Genomic DNA, 18,922 nt, shown 5'->3' on the forward strand with positions numbered 1-18,922 from the left:
ATTTGTAGCTATGATTCTTTATCAAACATAAATTGTGACCAATATTTTTGTACTATCATTAATGATATTTGGTTTTGCTTTAGTTCTGTGATGTGAATTAGAGACATTAAGTCAGTTTATTCATTCTCCCAAAGACTAGACCAATGTACAAATAGATCCATTCTAATCAATTATTCTGAAAACATTAACATACTCATTATAATTATATTTCAAAAATAACACTTTCCAAATCCAGGCATAGAGAAAATATTTATAGGACATTTTCATTTATAAAGGAAAACCCAGATATTTGTTGATTGTATGAAAGTATCAAAATATTCGTGGTGGTGAGGTTATGCCAATTAGTGAAAAGCTTGGGTTTTTATCATTCCGTACTGTCTCTTTTTCAAAGTGCATGAAATAGAAATTAGCCCTCTTCTGAACATTGCAACATATTTAGATAATAAGAAAAAGAAATAATAAGAATGATATTTTTTTTCATAAGAGAGTTATCAATATGTGAAACCCTGTGATGAGAAGCACAGTTTGCTTTGGTGACATTACCTGTATCTCCCACTGATCATCTTGAAAAATAGACTGTGAATTGTATGTTATCACATTAATTGAGTATTAATTTTAGCTCTGAGTAAATGGTCAAACATAGTTGACATTTAACATAGATCACAGAAGTAAAGATTGGTATCTTTTAAATAAGTTTTAGACTTATCAGACAAAGCATTTTTCTCGCATATTGCTGTCAGGAAAACTATGATTGAGGCTCTTTTTTCTTCTTTTCTTTTCTTTTTTTTTTTTTCCAGTAAAAAATGAACTCCAAAGTGAACGAGGAGGTAAATTAAGAATAAGCAAGTGAGAAATACAGAATCAAATTGTTCATGTCACACAAACCCTTTGTATCATGAGTAGTGACGCTGGTTGACAGCAATCATGATTTCTCAGTTTTCTCTGATTTTTATTTATTATCATAAGAATGCAGTTAGTTAGTATTTGCATGTATCTCTCCTGCTTATTACCTCTAAATCTCCTTTCCAGACAAAGGCATAGAGATATTAAGGAAAAAGAGAAGGAGCAGGAGAAAGAGGAGAAGAGGAAGGAGAAAATGAAGAAAGAAAATACATTACATGATGTGATTGTTAATTTTATGTGTCAAGTTGGCTAGGCCATGGTAACCAGATATTAGGTCAGATAATATTCTAGATGTTTCTGTGAAGGTATTTTTTAGATAAGGTCAACATTTAAATCAGTAGACCAGAGAAAGCAGATTATTCTCAATAATATGGGTGGGCCACACCCAATCAGTTAAAGGCCTTAATTGAACACAACTGATCTCCTGGAATGAAAACAGAGTTCTGACAGTAGTCAGGCCTGGGAATCAAACCACAGCTCTCTTCTCAATCTGCTGTCACCTAAGTAAATGTCCATAGTTCCTTTTGGGAAGAACTGGAGAAATTACAATGTGTACTGACTGTATTGTTGGAAAAACCCTTCCTCCTAGCTATCTGGCTATCTCATCAGTAAATAGTCTACAGATGTGAAAATTGGGACAATTCCAGTTTCTCTATTGTAGTGACCACCCTCATCATCCTACACTTCCATTCTTGCCATTTTCTTAAAGATTTTATTTATTTGAGAGAGAGAGAGCGAGCTAGCATAAGTGGGTGGGGAGGTGGTGCAGAGGGAAAGGGAGAAGCAGACTCCCTGCTGAGCAGGGAGCTCAGTGCAGGTCTCAATAGCAGGACCCTGGGATCATGACCCAAACCAAAGGCAGACACTTAACCAATGAACTACACAGGTGCCCCCATTCTCGCAATTTTCTTGTTGTGGTTATTAAGTACCACTTTAGTTGATTACCTGTCATTCTTGCCTGTAGAAATACTACACTCAATTAATTATCTCTACCGCTGCCTTTAGGCCATGCACCATAGCTGGTGTTCTGACATTGGTACTCATTCCCATTTTTCTGAGTTCCCTCCATTGCATTCGTAGATACTAGCTATGCCATCTTTGTTACTGCCTTTCCTGTCATCAACCAGCTTTACAGAAAAGAGCCACCACTTAACTTTTTGCGTTGCCAGTGTCTCTCATCAATTCATTTCTGACGGCCTTGGTGAATGGTGTGTACTGTGGTTCCTCCCTTGGAAGCATTTTTTCTTCCTGAAGTTTCTTTACTCTGCCATGGCAACTCAGCTATGCCCGAGTTGCTTAACATGGGACATTAATTTCTTCATTCTAGAATTAATAAATACAGTGATATAACGGGAAATAATGAAATCTTCAGTAATGCAACCAAACCTTAGTTTTGGAGTTTGAAATTTGGTTGCTTATAAATTAATACTTTAATTCTGGATTTTCTGCTGCCCTTAATTTAATTGTTTAAAAACCAATGTTTGCTATGACAAAAATTTTGTAGATCATAACATTTAAAAAAAAATAAGATCATTCCAATTAGGAATTAATTTAAAATCATGTGATCTATGACCTGAATTTGGTAATCAGTCATACAAGTAATTTTCTAGATAGATACAATATGTAGCTCTACTGGCATATTAGGCTAACAAAGAGGTACTAATAATACCATCTGGTCATTGTTTTCTGAATTTATTATTCTAATTAAATCTGCAGAATAGTTAAATAATTTATTATTAGATATCCCACTGTCATGTTTATATTGTGTAAAATGAAAGCTGATAACTCTACTGATCTCCCATGACAGAATCTTGAAAAACAAAAAAGGACATAAAATATGAGCTACAGATTTCAATATTTGAGGATGACAGTTGTCAGTGGTCTCCATGGGAAAGCTGTGGAATCCTAACAGTGCTAACCTTAGGAGATAAAGCAAAAGATAATGAAATTTTTTCATTCCACTTTTCTGTGCCAGTCATTTTACATTAGTTAAAATTATTCAGTCCTATACAATCTACATTCTGTAAGTGTTCAAACCACACACTTAACATAATCCAGGCAAGAGAATTTAGGTAATTCTATCAGGAGCTAATGAAAACCTCTTTTCTGGGTTGGGGGAAGTGGAGTGGAACTTGAATGACATACATATCTTTTGCATTAAATGAATTAAATAATTAGAGTTAAAAAATAAAAGCAAGTAAAGAAAAAATAGAGATTATAAACGAAGTATTATTGTTCAGCTCTAGCATTACACCTGTTTTTGTTTGTTTTCCCAGCTTCTATCGACATATAACTGACAAAGGGTACAAACTTTATATAAGATGAATCGTTTCTGGGGATCTAATGTACTACATGGTGACTGTGGGTAATAATACTATATTTCATATTTGAAATTTGCTATGATAAGATATTTAATAATATTTAATATTCTTACCACACATAGACAAAAGTAACTATGGCAGTCCTTTTAAATGTGCAAACTTAAAGCTACTCTTTATTCTTATATTTTTCTCTCAACACAGTTTTAATTTTTCCTACTGATTTTGCACCACCTCTTATGAAGCAGGATTATATCCATTATCTCTTGCTGTACGGAGGTTTGTTTTTTGGGAGAAGATCTTAAAACAATAACTTACTTTGACCAGTGAGCTTTATGCAAGGATGACACGTGACTTCTGAGCCAATGGTTTAAGCTAGTGCATATTTTTCCTAGCCTTCTTGCTCATCCTCTCTGCCAAAAGAACGGCACACCTCAAATAGGGGTGCACTTTAACTTACATCCTAGAAGGTTTAGAGAGATACTAGAATGCAGCAATTTTTAACTCACAACATTGGCATGCAATGAGAATGCTATATAAATGTTTCTTTTAAGACATGGGAGCTTTAGTGAATTCTTTTACTGTAGCAAAATTCATTAATACACACTTCATAATTTTTAAACTTTTTCTTCTGAGAATTGTACCTAGATTTTCTTAGTTTTTTTCTGAATTATGAGATTACTAGATATTATTTGACTCACATACTTTGTATATGTATCCCACTACGTAGTTCATATTTTATTTAGAAACTAAATTTCAAATAATTAAAAATGAAAAAGAATTGCAAAATTATATTTATTGCCTTATTCAATGCTATATGCCATAAGGTAATTCCAAATTTGCAAAGAAAGGGGTCTTTTCTTTTGACAAATTTATAACCTAATCTGAGATTCCAATCCTATGCTTTAAGAATCGTTAATATGCATGTTAGAAGAACAAAATGTGCAAGAAAATATAAACTAGCACATTTCTTTGAAAGAGTATGCATTAAAATTTTTTTTGAAAGGGTATGCATTAAAAAGTAAATGGTGGGGGGAACCTGGGTGGCTCAGTTGTTAAGGGTCTGCCTTTAGCTCAGGTCATGATCCCAGAGTCCTGGGATCAAGCCCCACATCGGACTCCCTGCTCACCAGGGGAGCCTGCTTCTTCCTCTCCCTGCTCGTACTCTCTCACTCTCTCTTTGAAATAAATAAATCTAAAAAATAAATAAATCAATAAATAAATGGTGGTTTACAATCAGATTATATGTGTTGTAGCAAAGTTCAAAATATTTCATTAGAGCATGTTTGAATTTAATAACCCTTTAAAAGATAAGTGGTATTTAATTTTATAGGAAACATGTTTTAAAACATCAGTATTTACATAGTTTTAAATACATATATGAATCATATATTATATATATGCATATATATGTGTGTGTGTATATATATGTGTATATATATATATATATATCACAGTTACCTTCTAATATTATTTCATATTATCTAACATATTTTATTTGCTAATAGGCAGTTGCCCACATAAGGAAGATAATTAAAGGGGTCTTTGTTATAGCAACTGAATGGGAAAACAATGAACCTCAGGTCTTAATCACATCATAAAACAAACAAAACTCAAAACAAATCATAGTTCTGAATGTAAGAGCTAAAACTATAAAACCCCTAAGGGGAAAATATGAGAAAATCTTTGTGAGACCGGTTTGGGCAAGTTTTCTTATGATAATGTAATTATCATTCCCTGCATAATCTTCCAGCCCCACAGTTACTGTGTATGTCAACATATCACTTGTTGGATATTCTGGTCTCAATTAATAATAGGTGAGAATGATAATAATCATGATGCTGCTGTATGCCAGGGGTTAACTAAAATCAAATTATTTCCCACAGGATACTGAGTAATCTACTTCCAAAATGCTATTCTGGGGATCTGGTTTTTTAGGAATACCCCTGGAACCAACTATCTTGGCCTATTTTCTCCCAACAAGTAGATATCCAGGCAAAAATCTGTATAGGTACTATCATTCTATTAAGAACTAATATTCCAGGGAATGGAGTAAGGGAAAAAAAAAAAAAAGCAAGCAATATCAGCATATCAGAAAGGGAGGCGAGAGAGGTGCATTACTGAGCTTTCCTGGATTTTGTAATAGTTTTGTAAAAGCACCTTACAATAGGTTTTATAAACAACTGCATCACAGGATGGTCTTTGAGGGGAAAAAAATGAAAAGAATTAATTTGCTTGTCTCAAATTCCCATTTGTCAAGTGTTCATCCTATGAGAAATTATCTCTTCTGTAATTTTGGTTGTGCATATATGAATGAATCACAAGATATCACATATCACAAGTCTACAGAGAAGATTCATGGTGTGTATATGAACACACACATTTATAGATACATATATATGTGTGTGTGTGTGTGTATATATGTGTGTGTGTGTATATATATGTATATATATGCATGTTTTTATATATTTTGTATTTGGCTCCTCTACCATACCAGTTCATTTGTTCCTTTGGCATCCACTTCAATTTCTGAGCCCACAATTCGGAACTCCAAAAACTGATTGTTGCAATCAAGGTAAAGAAACCTTTAAAAAGTCCTAGAATATTCAGCCATGCTATTTTTAAGGGTTGAGGTTATTATGAATATTATGAATTTCAACCCCTTTTGATTTTTCCATATTTTAATTTTAATTAATAAATATACATTAATAATTTACACAGTACTGCATAAGAAAAAGTATTGCAATGAATACTTTATTCAATTTACTAAACTCAGAGGTAAAAAATAAGAAAAAAATGCAGTAGAATTATTATATTTTATTCTTAACAATAACTTCACATTTTCTAAATAAAAATATAAATTACAACAACAGGTTTAAATTTTATATAATTAAATAAAGCAAGAAATGGTAAAAATATTAAAGTCCTTAATGATAATATTTTCTGGCATCCTAAAATATTTCCTTTATATACAAATTTTATTCGTATTTTGTTCCCATTCTTGATATGTTAGCTGTGTCAATACTATACTAATATATTTAGTTCATGATTCACAATATGCACTCAATTTCATAATAACATTCTTTATCTGTGTGCAACCATCTGTATATTTTAAAAACTAGATGTCTGCTGAGAAAAAGACATATCTGGAATCACCCAATTTGAATAAATTACTTTGGAAATTCAAATATATTTTAAAATGAAAAACTTATTATATATTATATTATGCAAATATTATATAAATAATGGAAAATAAACTGTTTAAGCAAAAAGTTGTTAATATAAGTTGAGACCATTGGCAGTTAATTAATGCTCATTGTTCTTCCTTGATCAAACATCATGTATATACTATACATGCTTATGTTTTCCAAACATATTGAAATATTCTCCAAATTATTACTGTTTTTTTCTTTACTTGGATAACTGTCATGATAATAGCTTTCATAGCTTTCTAAAATATACAGATTTTCTCTCTTTTACCATTTTCCTTCACTATTTGTAAAAGTTTTAACTTAGTAATATATTTGAATTAAAAAAAAAGAAAATCATACATAAATCACCAAGATTTGCTCCTAAAATACGTGTCTCTTCCTTGACATTCAAGACAAATATCTTCTAGCTTTTGAATATTTTATAGAAACTGTTACTAAAAGTTCTAGTTCTGAACCTAAATATATGACTTTGATTCAAAACTAAGGTTATCATTTTCCTTTTGAAGTATGATACTATCTGGGAGTATTTACCTTATATCTGATTGATTAATGGCTCTTAGTAGTGTTATCTTGACTCTACAAAAATATTTCAAATAAAATTATAAATGATTAATGATTAATGTTAAAAGCATATAAATGATTAAATGATTAATGTTAAATACAATCTAATATTTAAAAAAAGATAATTTAGGCCTCAAATGTACTATGCCAGATATTTAGCTGGTTTCTTTATTATTCAGCTTTCTCAAAATAAAGGAAATGACAACTCCATGTAGTTATCTTAATATTTGGTGAGTACTTCCTCTATGGAGAGGTAAAGCACTGTATTATTTATCTTCTGTGTAACAACTACTTCCAAACTTAGTGAATCAAAACAAAATTTAGTATCTCACACTTTCTGAGGGTCGAGAACCTTAGGATGACTTAACCGGGTCTTCTGTTTCAGTGTCTCTCACAGTCTACAGTAGAAATAATAGGCAGAACTTTGGTCTCCTGTGGGACCATGACTGAAGAAGGTTCCAATTATAAACTCACTAATGGGGCTCAGGATTCAATTCCTCAGTGGCTGTTGGACTAAAATCCTCAGTTCTTTACTAGTGATTATCCAGAGTTTATTCTCAGTTCTTGACCACATAGGCCACTCCAGCTTGCTTCATCAAAAGAAGGACCCAGAGAACAAGGATCCAAGAATCTGAGATAGAGGGAGAAAAAGAGAGAGAGAGACTAGTGATATGGAAGTCACAGTGATTTCTTTTTTCTTTTTTTTTTAGGTTTTTTTGTTTGTTTGTTTGTTTTATTTATTTGACAGACAGAGCTCACAAGTAGGCAGAGAGGCAGGCAGAGAGAGAGAGGAGGAAGCAGGCTCCCTGCAGAGCAGAGAGCCCGATGTGGGGCTCAATCCCAGGACCCTGGGATCATGACCTGAGCCAAAGGCAGAGGCTTTAACCCACTGAGCCACCCAGGTGCCCCAGTCACGGTGGTTTCTAACCTAACCTCATATGTAACATCCTATCACTTTTGTTATATTCTATTCATTAAAACAAGTGACCAGGTCCAATTTACACTTAAGGAAAGGGAGTTTCACAGGGTAAGAAAACAAAAAGGTGGAAATCAATGTGAGCCATCTTAGAAGTCTCCTTACCATGAGCACTACATTAGAAAAAATGCCTGCTCTCATGCAGTTCACATTCTGGTATTGGAGGAGTATATCAAAGAAACAACCAAACAATACACATATACATAGTGGTCATGTGGGCAATTTAAGGAATGGAGATCAAAGGATATATGGTATATTGAGGAAAATAGGGAAAAGCAAACCACATAGATTCTAAAAGAATATTCCAGCAAAGAAATATTCCCTGAAATAGATGTAAGTTTCACATTTGAGGAAAAGGACCTTGTGGCTGAGGAAGGGTAAGTGAGAAGAAAATGAGAGAAAACAGTTGGCTGTATTATATAGGCTTTTAGCCTGTGCAAAGACTTTGGAAGCTCTTCTGAGTGAGATATGAACACATTTAGAGTGTTTGCTGTGGAGGAATAGGATGATTTAACCTACATCTTTAAAAGATCATTCTGAAAGTATCTTGGTAATCTAAGCAAAGTTACTATAATAACTTGAGTCAAAGCAACCAGTAGATATATTGAGATGTGGAGAGCTTCTGGATGCATTAAAACATAGAACCAGGGGCGCCTAGGTGGTTCAGTGGGTTAAAGCCTCTGCCTTCAGCTCAGGTCATGATCCCAGGGTCCTGGGATCAAGCCCCACATCGAGCTCTCTGCTCCGCAGGGAGCCTGCTTCCTCCTCTCTCTCTGCCTGCCTCTATGCCTAGTTGTGATTTCTCTCTGTCAAATAAATAAAATATTTAAAAAACAAAAACCAAAAAACATAGAACCAGCACCATTTCTTGACAGATCTGCTCTAAGTATGAGAGAGAACGAGGTCAAGGGTGACTCCAAATATTTTTGCCTGAACATTAGAAAAGTTAGAAATGCTATTCAATTAAAAAAAAAAAAAACAACTATAGAAAGATCAAGTTGCATCAAGTCAGTTACATTTGAAATAAACATTAGCTGTAATATAATCATGTTCAGGGGAACTTTCTCCTGCAATAGAAAGGAGGCTGCAATAGAAAGGAGGATAGGAGAAATAAATTTCTGAGTCATCAGAGTAGAGACTGGGTTTAAAATCAAAAGGTCAAATGAGATCACCTGAAGAGCAAGCAAAGGTAAGGAAGAAAAGAGGGCTGAGAACTGAAAGTGGGAATATCTTAAATACATAGTATTTGGAATGATGAAAGTGATTGAGTAGGATTCTGTGAAGTCATGCATGGATGGTGTGGCAAGCGAAGAAACTAAATGGTCAAGAGAGCTGAGAAATGAGAATGGATTGTTCTATCTGGCAAAATGAAAGCCACTAGTGACTTTGACAAAACCATGATCCAAAAGGTGGGGATGAAAGCCTCTATGGAGTAAGTCCAATAAAGGACTAGAGAAGAGGGGCACTTGGGTGGCTCAGTTAAGCGTCCAACTCTTGATTTCCGTTCAGGTCATGATCTTGGGGTTGTGAGATTGAGCTCTGCCTCTGACTCCATGCTGGGTATGGAGCCTGCTTAGGTTTCTCCCTCTCCCTCCTCCTCTAGCCCTCCCCTCACTCACTCTATCTCTCTCTCTAAAAACAAGCAAACAAAGGAACCAAGAAAAGGAATGGCAATGAGTTGGATAAACTTTTCAGTTTCAGCGAGTAACTGCATAACAGCGGCCCAGTAGGACTATGGAGTCAGGATGCAGCGTCACCATTCAGGGTTTAGGATTTTGTTACAGCAAACAGAAAGAACACAACTATTTTAAGACTAAATAGATTTAATATAAATATTAAAACGATAACATTGACTGCTAGCAGAAACTGCTAGCAGAAGACATCAACTCTTGCCAGGTAGTACTTCTTTCGGTTTGCGCTCTCTCTGGGCTCCAGGAACATTTTTTTCAGTTGCCCTGCTGCCTCAGCCCTAGGGATGGCGACTCCTGCTGGGTGCTTCAACATCCCTTCTGTGATCTTTTACCCATGTTCACACCTCTGTCTGTTGCTTATTTGAAATAAGCATTAAAGGTTGCTTATTTGAAATATTCGAGATGGGTATTCTTTCCAGATAGCTCCCTGATACGTGGAATCCACAAATTCTTCATTGGAGCTACTGACTTCAAGATCGCTGGTATTTAATGGCTAGAAAGCAGCCACCACTTTATCAATCACTACTTGCCAGCAGCAAAGCTGGTCTCCAGACTCAGGAAAGCAGGATCCAGCCACAGTTACGACAGTATATATTCCATCTATTAATATCATATATAAGATGTCATAATATGCAAATTTAATGAAATGCTTGCTTTTTAACTTTTATATTTATATCCTAAAGTTTTCAAGGTGCAATAAAATTAAAAGTTGAATGAATGTGTGGATATATTTATAAATATCTTTGTAAACGAAGATAATTTGCTTTCAATTTTATTTTCTGGTAATAAAATTGTTCCCTTTGTTTCTTTCCAGTCATCTTTATTTGCTGCATCTTTTTTTCCAGTTTTCTAAATATTTCGCCATTCTGTGTTTCTATATGCGAGCATTAAATAAATTGTTAGATTGCATTTCTGGATTTTAAAAATTATTTTTTGTTTTTATTTGTTTTGTAAAATATAGATCTCGTGCCTATGTGTGTATGTGTGTGTGTGTGTGTGTCAATGAAGCACATTTATTATTTTGTTCAGTATTGTGATTAGGGTGCATGTTGGTTGTTTTGTTTCGTATTTTCTGTTTATTTTTAAAATATGACTTAGCTTTCTTATTTTCTGCCCTTCACTAGATACGTTGATATTTGTGTGTGTGTGTGAGTGAAATAAATTTAGGTGAAAATAAAATTTAAAAAAATTCTTGTATGGTAGCATAAAGTAGTAAGACTGAAGTAAATGAAACAGAGTAGTTCAGTGATTATATCAGGACGACACTTTCCATATTTCAACTATGCTGTCCTGGCAGGCATGTCTTAGTCCACTCTTTGTTGCTCGACTCTCAATATGACTGTTGTAACTATGCTGATTTTTCTACCTTTCAGGTGAAAAGAGAAAATAAATTGAATAAGGCAGGGGTTACTATGTTAGTGAAAAAAGATTTTCTGAGTAATCCTTGCCTTTCATCTCAGTGGGTAGGCATGTTTTCCATTCTTTCCCCAGACAGGGAAGTCCAGATAGGTAAGAAGTTTTACTTATCTGTATTCTATTCCAGGGTTCTTTTAATAAAGGGGAAGTGAGGCTAGATTTTGAAAAGTCACTCTTTAAATGTCTTAACTTATCTCTCTCTCTCTCTCTCTCTCTGTGTGTGTGTGTGTGTGTGTGTGTGGTCTTTATAAATATTCTTTTTATTTTAATTTACCTTTAGGAACAAAAAGTACTGACTACCTTATTTACTCTCTCATAAACACATTCTTATAAATGCATTTCCTTTAGGACTGATTTTCTCCAAGCTCTTCTTTGTTTTTTTGTTTTGTTTTGTTTTGTTTTAAGTAGGCTCCCTACCCAGCGTGGAACCCAACTTAGGGCTTGACTTCATGACCCTGAGTTCAAGACCTGAGCAAGATCAGGAGTTGGTCGCTTAACAAACTGAGCCATGCAGGCACCCCTTCAAGGTTTTTGTTTTGTTTTGTTTTAGAGGATTTTGTGTGACTTGGGATACTTTTATATTATTTTCATATTTAAATAATTATTTAGCTTGCTATAAAATTAAAGTTATTTTCCTGCATTACTTTGAAAAGAATAATCCATTGCCCTATCCATCATTATTGTTGATTAATCTCACTTCAACCTGATTCTATGTACTTTGGATGACCTGATTTTTGTTCAGAAGCTTAATGATTTTTCTCCTAGTTTTTCTTTCCTTTTTTTATTATTAATTTTCACTTTAATATGGCTCAGTGGTGTTTTTATTATTACTAACTGGAAATGCATTAACTCTTTCATTTTGAATGCTAATATATTTTCTAATATGGGCAATTTCTGGTCATTTCTTTAATTATTTTCTCTCTGCCATTAATATTTTGCAATATCTTTTTGGCTTTGTTTATATAGATATTAAATCTAAACTCTCTGTCACCCACTTGTTCTTAGACACATTGCATCTCTTTTTCCTCCCTTCTCCTTTCTGGGATAATTCTTTGGTTTATTAATTTACCTCCCTCATTCATCCTCTATGTTGATTCTGATATTAAACCCTATTACCTGACTTCACTAGTCTTAGTTTATTGTGTTTCTTTTAGGTCAATTAAGTTGCCTGGTATTTTTTCAAAGTTTTTATTTAAATTCCAATTAATTAATATACAATATAACATTAGTTCCAGGTGTATGATTTAGTAATTCACACTTGTATACAACAGCTGGTATTCATCGCAAGTGAGCTCCTTAATCCCCATCACATATTTCACCCATCCGCCCAACCACTTCTCTGGTAATTATCAGTTTGTTCCCTATAGTTAGGAGTCTGTTTCTTGGTTTGCCTCGCTCTCTTGATTTTTTCCCTATGCTCATTTGTTTCTTTCCTTAAATTACACCTATGAGCGAAATCATATGGTTGCTAAGTATCTTTATCTATTAAATTCATATTTCTCTGGGGCCATATGCTCTCTCACAGTTGGTTCTGTGTAAGGACTACAGCTCAGGTTCCAATTAATGCACCTTCTGATAGTTCGGAGAATGTTTTCATAAAGGGTGTTGGCCTGAGTTTAGATGCTTTGATGTTACAGTTTGGTTCAACCACTTCTTCCCCCCCCACACACCTGTGAATACCAAAATAAACTCCTCTTGCACTCTGAAGAACTGATCTTTCCAAAAGTTCTATTGAACTGAAATATCCTAGAGCTAAGGAGAAAATGCATGTGAACTGATCAGTATGTCTGCTCCTCTCACCCAACTCAATTGGATGCCAAACTGCTAGTTGCCTTGAAGTGACCATTCACTTAGATACTATTGCTTCTGCCTTTCTGCCTTTCAATAGTGATGGTGTATAAGCACAATGTAGGGGGAAAAAAAAATATATATATACACATACATACACATATATATGTGTATATAAATATATATATATATATATATATACACATACACCTTTATTCCTTATCCCTGGGATTGTCTCCTTTTGCATTTTAAGGGACAAATCACAAAATCACATAACGGGATCTGATACTTTCTCTCAGCTTCTTTCTTACTTTCGAAACTTTCCCCTCCCCTTAAACTAGAGTCCCATTTTATTTTGTCTTGTGTTTCTTGAGAAAAAACAACAATACAGATTTGCTGTCTTTTTAAGATGCAGAAATGTGACCACTGGGTAAACTTTATATAGTAATTTTTAAAACTGCTAGGAACAAATAAAATATGCTAAAAATCTTTAAAGCTCAAAGAGAACATATCTGAATTATGTTTTTAAAATGTATTCCTAAAAAATAAAATAAAAATAAAATATATTCCAAGTATTTTTTAATGTATTGAATACATTTATACTCAATAAACCCTAAAACACTAATATTGTCTGAGGTGTGAACATCTCTTACAGTTTTGTAGTTTATACATACTGTATAAAAATGCATGCTGGCACCAGTTTTTCCTTAAATCTCCCACTTGGCTCAACTGAATTGAGAACTAATCAAGAAGTGATTGGATAAAAAAATATTTTGTATTGATTTTTATCACTCTTTGACCCACTCCAAATTCTCACACCCTGCTTTCTGTATGTTATTTTTGTTATTCTTCCAAGTCTCCTTATATCAAAGATAATTTATCTTCTCAATTCTAAGAATAAGAAAAGTAATATTTGGACTCAGTCATCATCATAACTTTGATGAATGCAATTCCAGCCAATGTAACCTTGTTTCGGGAATCTGTCTTGTTTGTTTATTTGCTAGCCACAACAAGTTTATTGAATCAAATCATAGCCAGCTGCTCACTGAAGACTTTTATAACATTCATAGGAGTTGCAAGCTTCAGTCTCAGTGGTTTATTTCCTTCTATAATGCAAACAGAACTGAGGAGCATTTAATTTCCTATTAATGAAATAATTATATCTTATGAAAACAAGTTAAATATATAAATATAAAACAATATGTCTAGCTTTATCTTTTCAATTATCACAATATGAAATTATGCTTTATTTTAATTTTTGAGCCAGAATACATACATTATCTAGTCATTGAATATTATTTGTTTTGGGAAGATGAGTTTTTGTAAGAGAAGATGTGGGACCATCTGAAAGATTTAATACAAACTCTACAACTATATACTTCACATTTTTATCTTAAAATTTAAAAAATAGTGTAAAATAGGTTACTAATTGTTTGCTAATATTATCTAAATACCATTAATGTATTAAAATGTATGCATTCAGTTATTAAACTCACTTATTAGAAATTGATATGTCTTAAGACTTTGTGCTAAATGCTAAGAATCCAGGAATTAAGAATATATCCACCTTCTAAGTAGTAGCAGAAGAAAATAAATACCCATTACAATATAATAAGATAGACATTATAATTGGAATCAGTACCAAATCCTATACAACTATATCTTCATCAAGTGCTCTTATCATATGAAATAAATTAATGTTCTCTTAGTGCTATTTTTCTCTCTGGTATGTGAAACAGGACATAGGAGACAAAGAGAAAGTTAGAAAAATATTTCCAAAAAAGGAAGATTTTCATACTGGGTAAATGTAAAGAAATGACAGAAAGTAAGTGTATCAGTTACAAAGAAAGAGGCAATAGGAGAGCATAAATGTATTTCATTATGGTAGGAGCAGCTGGTGAAGATAAAGTCGTGTAGAGTTTAAAGACTGATTACAGTGAAGGGCAAGACTTCTAGAGTGAGTCCAGAAAAGTCAAACTACATTCAAGATAACCTAATATCCTTTTAGGAAAGCAGGTTAACAATTGAGAAGTTATTATGACTTAGAAACTTCAGTTTCCAGAGACTTGAAAATGGGTTGAATAGTCAAAAGATCAAAGGCAACGTCAGGAACTCCTGGTAGTTTCAGGAAGAAGTGGTAAATTTTTCAGTCAGTTCACACCTGAAGGGAGGGCAAAGGCACAGACAAATATTAACTTCACACAAGACATCAAAAGTGAAAAAAATTTCGTAGTTAGATGGAAAATGATGTAAATTTTTGCCAATATGAAATTGCTGTGCTATAAGGCATCCCAACTGAGATACATTTAGGCAATTAGATGTGATTTCAGAACTTCAGAAAAACAAAAGAATTGATTAGAAATACAGGTGTGCATTTTTTCAGCTCAGAGTAGTGTTGAAACAAAAGTTGGGTGGATGAGATCAGTCTGGGATGACATCAGAATTGAAAAGACAAGGGGATGGATGACTGAGATCTGTGGAACACTAATATTTGTGATGAATGTAGAGATATTGGCCTGCAGTGTTCACTCACTATCTAAATCTGATTAAAACAAAACAAAACTGAAATTCACTTAAATATGCAATGGGGAGAGCTAAAGAAACAAGGCAAATTATGTCTGAAATGCACAATGAGAAGATCTGGGGGAAGTTTGTGAACTATGTCTGGAATTTTAAAAAAAAAAAGTTTGAAATTATTATCCCAAGACAAAACAAACAAAGAGATAAACCAACTGTTAATAAAATGAATTATACAAATGAAAGCATACATTATGCCAGAGGTTTGTTGCAACTAAATACTCATTTTAAAAATGATCTACTGAAGTTTCCAAGACAAGTGATGATAAAAAAAAAGACAACTTCATTATTAAGTGGAAATTACCCTAAAATGTAGCAGAGAACCTATACCTAGAATAAATACAGAATAAAGAAATAATAAATTGGGAAGCGGGTGATAATATATGCATTAAAAATTCAAAATCCAAAGGATACTTTTTTAAAAGATTTTATTTATTTATTTCACAGATAGAGATCACAAGTAGGCAGAGAGGCAGGCAGAGAGAGAGGGGGTGCTTCCTGCTTGGCTCCCCGTGGAGCAGACATCCCAATGCGGGGATCATGACCTGAGCTGAAGGCAGAGGCTTTAACCCACTGAGCCACCCAGGCGCCCCTGATACTTTTTTTTTTTTTTTTTAACTAAAGAAAATTTTTTGTACTGTTATTTTTAGTAGACATTACTATTTTTTTTTTTTTAAGATTTTATTCATTCATTTGACAGAGAGAGAGATCACAAGTAGGCAGAGAGGCAGGCAGAGAGAGAGGAGGAAGCAGGCGGGAGCCCGATGCGGGGCTCGATCCCAGGACCCCGAGACCACGACCCGAGCCGAAGGCAGCGGCTTAATCCACTGAGCCACCCAGGCGCCCCAGTAGATCTTACTATTTAAAGTAGTTTTAGGTTCATAGCAAAATTTAGAGTAAGAGAGACTCTGAACATACCCATGGTAGGGAGGCATGCATAGTCTCCTCTGATCAATATAACTATAAAACTATATATAACTATATAGAGATATATAGATATTGTAAGGTTTTACAGGCGAGATACAGGTGACACCAGGCGAGACAGGCGGAAGGCAAGGTTTATTAAAGGTGCCCTCAGGTGAGGTTCCACAGCTCAGAAGAGAAGAGTTGGTTAAGTTGCGCCCAGGGAAGGGGTTGAGTGAGCTTTTATTGGGCTAAGGCCGGGTGGGGGCTCATAACCATATTTGGTAAGGTTAGAGGTTGGAGGTTGGAAAGTCTCAAAGTGGCTGGTTTCTGTTTCTCGCATAGGTTTAGGTTTACTCAAGGTGACGTGTCTTTGACAGAGGTCCTTCTGCTGGGAAAGTCCAGGGTAGGGGAAGATGGCGGCCTGGCAGCCATTTTATTGTTCCTCCTGCATTCCCAGGGCCGTGGACCTGACAGATATATATCTATATACCTATATCTATATATAAAACACCCCTTAGGAGGAGGGAATGAGTCATCAAGCACCATTGACTCTTTAGTGGAACCAAAACAGGAAGCAGCCAGGACCCCCAGCCCTGGTCATCCAGGAACACGAGTGGGATCCCACAGCCACAGCAGCAGAGGAAAGAGACAGAAGGTTGACTTCTCATTCTCTCCAAGGGCACCCCTACAGGGCTGAGTGATGAGCAGAGATGAAGCTGAGGGTCCTGCTGAGTGGATGGGCTAATTGCTTTCTCCAAGCTTAAAGCTGTTTTAGAAGATAATGTAGGCCAAAGGGAAGAGCCATTATTAATGACTCACCAGAGTGGCACAATTTATTACAACTGATGAACCTACATTGACACATAACTATCACCCAAAGTCCATAGTGTTCATTAGGATTCCCTCTTGGGGTACATTCTATGGGCTTGGGTAAATATGTAATGATATGTGTCCAGCATCATGGTATCATACCATGCCCTAAAATCCCTTGCACTCTGCCTATTCATCCCTCTCTCCACCCTAACCTCTGGCAGTCACAAATCTTTCACAGTCCTTATGGTTTTGATTTTCCCAGAAAGTCATAGTGTTGGAATGTCGCCTTTTGAGAATGACTTCCTTCACTTAATATGCATTTAAGTTTCCTCCATGTTTTTCTGGTGCTAGATGAGGTGAGGCGAGGCCCTGAGATGGAAGGGAATCAGGAACGCTTGCCAAGAGAGTTCCTGGCTTCGTACAACAAAGACTTCAAGAGCAAGCCATTTGGAGAAAGGGACAACGATTCAGTAAGTATAGAAGCAAGAAAGGAACTACTTCACAAAGTAGCAGTCTCTCCTCCTGGATGGGCTAGAGGACTCCTGCTTTGTCTCTAATGAAAGGTTTTTTTAAGTTTTTTAAATTAGCTAACTGTGTAGGGAGGGGCTTACTCTTTAACTTTGAGTTTATCATTTACATTGGGTGATTATTTTCTCCCTTGTCTCAGGACTGTGAAGTTACCTAGGGAGAGCAAGTTTTAGTATATCTGGCCTTTTGGCTTTTTAGCTTTTACTGCTGGAGGACATGGGTCTTGTGGTGGTCTCTGATCTTTCTGTGTATCTTGTGACTCTTTGCATGACCTGCTGACTTTTAGGTTGAGGATAAGCTTAAAACCAAAATGGCTTCACTTTGATCAAGTTGTCTCCAGAGTCTCCTTTCCACTTGACAGCTTATTTCTCTTTAGTACTGAAAGGGGAGAGGTGGTTTTTAAACTTAGATATTTTAGGGAGTCCAAGTATAGGTTAGGTAAAACTTACAGTTTTCTGGTTAGAAAAGAATGAGGAGGAGATATCAGGGCCACCTTCATTCTAGGTGATCTCTGAGAGCCCATTTAAAATAGTGGATTTAAAAGGAGGGAGAAATGGAAACAAAACTAGGTATTTATGTATGTTACTCAAATCTTCTGAATAATTTGTGTTCTAAAAAATTAGAGCTGAAAAATTATCTGCAAAATATTTTCTGCTTTTATATATTTATGAATTTATTAAGTCATTAATTAAAACATTTATTCCACAAATATGCACATGTTATTTTAGTCTTCCTTGCTGCTCAACCCTGTTTTAGACTCATAAGCTCCACACCTCCAAACTAACTGGTAGTTATCTCATCACACTCATATGTAGATAAACATATAAGTTATCCACAGATTGTTCATATACACACATACATATTTAGAAATTCTGGTTAAAGTATCTTCAAATTAATAAACATCTGAATATGAAAATTTACAGGTGCCAAATTATAAAGAGTGAAATACTTGTTTCTATATGTGAATGTGGCTCCAAAATGTTTCACAAGGAAATCTCAGTACTATGGTTTCAAATCTTCTTTAATCTTTTTCTCATCACCAGATTTTAAGCTTGATCACATTTACCAATGTGTGTATCTGTGCTGCTGCTGACACAGTAGATCGAGTTGAGGAATGATATACAGGGTTTTATTAAGCTGTTCAAGGCTCTCCTTATAATATATTTATTCACGACGACTTGGATTCTGCACTGTCAGCTGGATGTGTTATAATCTATCATTTTGGATCAGCAG

The sequence above is a fragment of the Meles meles genome, chromosome 3 (genome assembly GCF_922984935.1).
Source record: "Meles meles chromosome 3, mMelMel3.1 paternal haplotype, whole genome shotgun sequence".
NCBI lineage: Eukaryota > Metazoa > Chordata > Mammalia > Carnivora > Mustelidae > Meles > Meles meles.